Raw genomic sequence first — 7,349 nt, 5'->3', positions numbered from 1 at the left:
GAAGGAAGACCTTTACCTGTGAGGAAGTTGGGAAAGACTTTCTGGCCACCTTGGGACATCTCCAGCAACAGACCACTCACACCAGGGAGAAGCCAAAAAAGATTGCCCAGCGTGAGGCAACTTTACAAAGCAGAGAAGTCATTACAGCTGGGGAGAATGCAAGAAAGCCTTCAGCCTGAAACATGCAATTGTTCAGGACTAGGGTGTCCACCCTGGAAGACACTGTTCTGTGTGCAGTGAATGTGGGAAGACATTCAGGTACAAATCCTCATTTGTTGTGCACCAGAGAGTGCATACTGGAGAAAGGCTTCACGTGTGTGGTGAGTCTGGCAAATCTTTCAGGCGAACCTCAACCCTCAATCTGCACCGAAGAATTCACACTGAAACAATGCAGTACAAGTGCAGCAAATGTCGGAAATCCTTTAACCAAAACTTTGTGCTTATTTATCCCTGGAGAAGACACACTGGAGAAAATTATTACCTGTGCAGTGAATGTGCACAGTTTCCTAGCTGTAGATCCATCATAGTTCAAGAACGGACACTTCACACTGGAGAAAGGCGTTATGAGTGTACTCAATGTGGGATATCTTTTAGATGAAAATTTTACCTAATTGTACACTGGAGAGTTCACACAGGAGAAAGGCCTTTTGAGTGCAGTGAGCATTGGAAATCCTTTAGTCATCAATCTTACCTCACTCAACACTGAAATGTTCATAGTGGAAAAAGGCCTTATGAATGCAGTGAATGTGGGAAATCTTATACTTCTCACCCTGGCCTCTATTATCTTTAGAGAGATCACACAGGAGAAAGGCCTTATAAGTGTAGAGAGTGTGGGAAATCTTTTACCAGTAGGAGGAACCTTCGTTATCATCAGGGAGTTCATACTGAGTGCAGTGAATGTGGGAAATCTTTTCCATCTAGGTCCGGCCTCTGTTATCATCAGAGAGTTCACACAGGATTGAGGCCATATGAGTGTAGTGTGTATGAGAAGTCTTTTTCCAAGAGCTCTGTGATTACTGAACATCAGAGAGTTCACACTGGACATAGGCCTTATCAGCGCCGTGAATGTGGGAAGTCTTTTTTCTCTGGTTTCAACATCAATAATCAGAGAGTTCACACAGCAGAAAGGCCTTATGGGTGCAGTGAATGTGGGAAATGTTTTCCCTGTAATTCCATCCTTCATGAACATCAGAGAATTCACACAAGCAAAAGGCCTTATGAGCACACGGAATGTAGGCAGTCCTTTAGAGCAAATTCTTCTCTCCTTGAACACTGTAGAGGTCACACTGCAGAGAAGCCTTATATATGCAGTGAATGTGGGAAATCTTTTTCATCTAGGTCTGGTTTCCGTTATCATCACAGTTCACACAGGATCAGGGCCATATGAGGCTAGTGAATGTGGGAAATCTTTTCCCCAGAGCTCTGCACTTCTTCAACATCCGTGTTCACAGAGCTGAAAGGCCTTAAATGTGTGGTGAATGTTGGAAATCCTTTACCACTAGTTCCCCCCTTTGTTATAATCAGAGATTTCACCAGCAAAGCCTTATTCGTGCAGAGAATTTGAGAAACTTTCCTAAATAATTCAACTTATTATACATGGTAGAATTTGCACTTGAGAAAGGACTTGAATGTGCAAGGAAATGTGTAATTTTCTTGTTCAGGGTAACGACACTGGAAGAAACTGAGGAGCCACCCATCTGAATTCAATCTCATACATCCAGTTGTCCACAGGGGGAGATACCCCTTACGTTTAAGTTATGTGGGAAGCATTTGTGGCTGTATTGCACTTTGTAACCTGTCCAGGGCTTTTCCCAGATTTATGTCACTGTCTGTTTCTGTGGCTATTTTACCTGTGTCGCCTGGCAGGTCCACACAGTGTGCATCAGTCATCAGCCCAGTGCACTCAGGGAAACTGACCTCTGTTCTTCCAAATGTTGGAGCAAACTAGGAGTAGGTCAGTCCCTTTGGGGTTGGTGTTCCCCTCTCTCTGACTACGTGTACAAAAGCCTGAAGGAATGTTGGCCCAGAGAACGTCATAAGAATTCAGCTGACCATGTGCAGAGAAGGACAACCCTTTTCAGGGACATGTTCTCGCATGATCAGTTTTTCCAGCTAGCAAGTCACCAACCCAAACTGTGTGCCACACATTGTTTTTGTTTGTATAATACGGGTGGCTTACTGTTTAAGGCCTGTTTTATTTTGGAAGTTCTGTGCACTGCAGGAGGTTTTTTATAAGGAGATTTGGGCTCCACAGGCATAGGCCTCAGGGAGGATAGTATGATGACAAAAATTGGCTTGCCGTCTTTTTGGCCAAATTTGCATTGGTGCCGGTGAAGTCGTAGGAGAGAGGGCAGGGCTTTCTGGTCCTCATTTGAAGCCTGGATGCTATGAGTTTTAGGAGACTCAGGCATCACCGTGAAGAGGAGTGAGATGTGACAACCTCAAGTTCTTGGAGCAGCATGAATTTTTTCCCAGGGCGTATCACGAGAGATGTCAGCACTGTTGAGAGGACTCTCCTCCATTGGTTTTCAAAGAGCATGTGCCCTGATGTCCACAATTCCATGGGTGACAGTCACTGGCTGTAAGACTAGGGGTCAGGGGAAACTGGAACTGATACAGAAACTGGGTTAGTAGGGAGCAGAGGAGACAGCAGCTAGCTCATTGGAATGTGCTTCTTCTAAAAGTGCATCCACAGATGTCTTTGTGACAGTGACCAATGTGCAGGATCAGCGTGTACACAAATCTCAGGACCTCCAGGCATGTTTATGTTGTGTAGCTGAGGTCATTGTCAGAGAGATAATTGGAACGTTCTGTGGATTTTTGTAGCCTACCTGAAGTGTTTGCCTCAAGGCCATTGTTGCACAGGCAGGAAACGAAAGGTAAAGAAAAGTAGTCCAGGGATGTGGCTCTTGTGAGCCAGCCAGAATTCCTGTTGACTGAAGTGGAAATGTCCTTTATAACTCGCCAGTATTTGCTGCCACTGAGGCAAGATGACACCCACAGGGCATGACTAGAAAGGTGGTGAAGCTAGTATAGTGTTGCCAAATCTGTTTTCCAAAAAAGTGGGACGTACAGATTTTCTTAGCTTGAAGTGTTTTTTAAAGCTTTATTTAGGTGTAATATACATGTAGAAAACTGTACATTTTTAAAGTGAAGTATTTGATAAGTTTTGACATACACATGATACCTGTGAAAACATCATCACAGTCATGGTAATGACCATATGTGTCACCATGTATTTGCCTGATTTCCTTTTATAATCTGTCCCTGCCCTTCACAGCCCTCCAAGAACCATTGATTTATTTTCCCTTGTAATAGATATCTTTACGATTTCTATAATTTACATGATGAAATCCTAAAACGTTTACTTTTGTTTTCTCCTGGTTTTGTGTTTTGTAATTATTTTGAGATTCATCAATGATGTTAAATGAGGAGCTCTTTTTTTTTTTCTGTGTTTTTGAGTAATATTCTTACCATTAGATATAACAGTATATATCCATTCACCTGTTTATAGCTATTTGGGATAATTCCAGGTTTTGACTGTTGAAAATAAACTAGTGCAAGTGTTTGTGTACAGTTTTTGTTTGTCTGTTTGGGGTTTTTTTTGCGGTACACAGGCCTCTCACTGTTGTGACCTCTCCCGTTGTGGAGCACAGGCACCGGACGTGCAGGCTTAGCGGCCGTGGCTCATGGGCCCAGCCGCTCCGCGGCATGTGAGATCTTCCTGGACTGGGGCACGAACCCATGTCCCCTGATCGGCAGGCAGACTCTCAACCACTGCAGCACCAGGGAAGCCCTGTGTACAGTTCTTAATATGGAAATTTGTTTCCTTTATCTTTTGGTCCAAAACTTAGATTGCAGTGTTTGAGTTACAAAGTAGGTGTATGTTTAGCTTTTGAACAGACTAACAAATTGCTATCTAAACATTGTACTTTTTCTTTTTATAAAAATTTTTATTGGAGTATAGTTGATTTACCATGTTTTTTTTTTTTTTGTATTTGTAACAGTACTTGTATGAGGGTTCCATTTCTTCTACATCCTAGTGAATACTTAGTTGGTCAGTGGTTTTTTATTTTAACTCTTAATGAGGTTGCCGTGCTCTCTCACGGTTTGAATTGAATTTTCCTCAGAATTCATGATTAGCGTCCTTACAGATTTATATTTGCTATCTTTGGTAAAATGTCTCCTTTTATCTTCTGCCTATTTTTTTTTTTTTTTCCCCTTTGGCTGTGTTGCACAGCTTGCAAGAACTTAGTTCATCAAACAAGGATTGAACCTGGACCCTTGCAGTGAAAGCTCTGAGTCCTAACCACTGGACTGCCAGGGAATTCCCTCTTAAGCCTATACTTTGATTAGTTTGGGCTATTTTCCTTTTCTTTAACGACTAGGACAGTGAAACAACAGATACCCATTTTGCTCATTCTTGAGTGACTGCTTTATGGAATAATTGGTTTCAGTACTTGAAGAACATGTCTTGAGTTTTTTCAGTGTTTTTGTTACACACAATGTAATGCACACATGTACCATACATTATAAGATTAACCTGCCAGGAGAATTTACTATTAGTTCTAAGTATACTTGATGAATGACACCCTGCCCCCAGCCTCTTTCTTTGAGCATTTATTAAGAAGAGCTTATAATTGTATATATGTTTCTCAAAGACCTGAGAGCTAATCCTTTGAAATGTAAGCATTAGGATCAATTAGGCCTCTGTCTCTCAGTCTCTTTGGAAGGATAGAATCCTAGTTTTCATAATTACCAGCTATCAAACACAGCTGAACTAATCTCGTTTATATTTCCCAGCCGTTTTTAGTGTTTCAGTTCCATGAATACTGAGTTCCCATCCTCCCTGTTTCCTTATTCTCCCTTTATTTTTAAAAAAACTTTCTTAACATATTTTTTTTAATCTTGAAGGTGTTTTTTTTTCTAGCTGCGCCACATGGCTTGTGGGATCTTAGTTCCCTTATCAGCGATTGAACCTGTGCCCCCTGCAGTGGAAGTGTGGAGTACTAACCACTGGGCTCCCAGGGAATTCCCCTCATTCTCCCTTTAAAACACCTGATCATCTCTGCAGAAATTACGATTGAGTTCAACTCTTTTTCCTGTTGTCAGTATTTATTGAATAAAATGTTTTTTTCCATTTTTGTTTTTATTGTTTCAGTTAACATCTAGCTGTGTTTTTCTTTGACACCGTCAGTCTCAAAAGGGAACAAGGAAACATGCTAATTTGGTACATAGTACAAAGGCTGCATTGTTTAAAGATGGAACATGTGTGAGAATGGTCTTCTGAGTCTTGAACTATCTCATTGGGTTACCAAACTCAGGTTTGGCTGCTCACAGCTGAAAACCAATAATAGAGTCGGAAGTGTCAGTAGAAATGAAAGATGTTTTAATCAGAAAAGGCGGCAATCTGGAGAGAAGGTGGACTCATGTCCCGAGACCAACTTTGAAAATTCTGGTCAGCCATTCAGCCATGACAGGTTTTTTTTGTTTGTTTGCTTTTGGCCACGCAGCATGTGGGATTTTAGTTCCCTAACCAGGGATGAACCCATGCCCCCTGAAATGGAAGTGTGGAGTCTTGATCATGGGACCACCAGGGAATTCCCAGACATGACAGGTTTTAAAGGGAAAAAGTGGGGAAGAATCTCAGTGAATCGTAAAGGCAGGAAGTTGGTTTCTGCATCATTCTCCATTGCATTCAGACTGGCTGACTCTTCGGATGTCTTGCCTGTGAGGTCTGCCTGCAGGATTGCTTAGGGAGCTGTTGGGGTTATTCTTCATTCTTTGTTTTTTTAAAGATTTTTTTTTGTCGGTTCGTTGGTTTATTTATTTATTTTTGACTGTGTTGGGTCTTCATTTCTGTGTGAAGGTTTTCTCCAGTTGCGGCAAGCAGGGACTACTCTTCATCGCAGTGCGCGGGCCTCTCACTATCGTGGCCTCTCTTGTTGAGCACAGGCTCCAGACGCGCAGGCTCAGTAGTTGTGGCTCACAGGCCTAGTTGCTCCATGGCATGTGGGATCTTCCCAGACCAGGGCTCGAACCTGTGTCCCCTGCATTGGCAGGCAGATTCTCAACTACTGCGCCACCAGGGAATCCCAAGATTCTTTTGATGTTGACCATTTTTGGACGTCCTTATTGAATTTGTTACAGTATTGCTTCTGCTTTATGTTTTGGTTTCTTGGCTGCAAGGCATGTGGGATATTAGCTACCTGACCAGGGATTGAACCCACACTCCCGGCATTGGAAGGCGAAATCTTATCCACTGGACCACCAGGGAAGTCACAATTCTTACTTTTTTTAATTGAGGAAAAGAATGAACAGGTTAGACAAGGTGTGGTGTGCATTCAGGAGAGTATAATTCAGGAGTTAGTTTAAATTATTTAGTGATCTCATTCCTATAATTAGGTTCTTTCAAGGTGAGGGGGGACAGAAATGGGCAAACAGGAAAGGGACAAAAGAACCACTTTCAAATGTTGGGAAGTGATTACTTTGTGATTGCAGGGACTTACATAGTTGGGAATTTGTATTATCTGTGTTAGCGTTCTCCGTAAAAACAGAAGCAGTAGGATATATAGATACAGTTCCATATCTGCGAAAAAATATGTTTTATTGGAGAGAAAAAGTCTTGGGAATACTCTGGGTTGGAAAGGTACATGTGGAATTCAAAGAACTGAAGGAAGATCACTGCCTTTTGAGGATAATGTGTAATGGGGACAACGGGTAGCAAAGAAGCAGAGAAAGTAGGTATCTGAGGTTATCTCGAGGATCAAAATGATCCCAGTTTGTTAGGGAGATGATGACTCTGTGAGGGATTAATCAGGTAGATCAAATAATCATACTTGCTTATGGTAGAAAGTACTAAGTATTGAATTGAAATACATTTATGAAACTACACTTTAACACCTTTTAATGTTTATTTCAATTGGAAGCTTTCTGTTTTTTAAGTTCTTAGTAGTAACGTATTTACAGAATTTAGAGTATTATGTGTGCAGGTTTTGGATGTTATGTTTTTACGAATGTCACTTTTAGAAATTATTGTGAGCCATTTACACCTGCAGGATACTTTCAAATAGTTGAATTCTCTTTGCTTGTTTATCCCACATCTTTTCATAACTTCATTGCATTTTATTACCACTAACACTTATTAAGATAATGATTTTCATATGTTGAAGTCCTAATGCTTTAGTGACTGTATTTGGAGACAGGACCTTTAGAGAAGTATTTAAGGTTAAATGAGGTCATAAGGGTGGGGCCCTAATTCATTAGGACTGGTTTCCTCATAGGAGGAGAGGTAGACACTAGGTGTGTGCCCACAGGGACAAAAGGCCATTTGAAGACATGGTGAGAAG

General features: G+C 41.4%; 1 pseudogene; it reads left to right on the top strand.

Annotated features, from left to right (window-relative positions):
* The first annotated feature begins 610 nt into the window (after positions 1-610).
* Positions 611-1,387, top strand: LOC136140859 (zinc finger protein 154-like; annotated as a pseudogene).
* The last annotated feature ends 5,962 nt before the right edge of the window (positions 1,388-7,349 follow it).

The sequence above is a fragment of the Phocoena phocoena genome, chromosome 20 (genome assembly GCF_963924675.1).
Source record: "Phocoena phocoena chromosome 20, mPhoPho1.1, whole genome shotgun sequence".
NCBI classification, from domain to species: Eukaryota; Metazoa; Chordata; class Mammalia; order Artiodactyla; family Phocoenidae; genus Phocoena; species Phocoena phocoena.
This window is presented reverse-complemented; position numbering and strand designations above follow the sequence as displayed.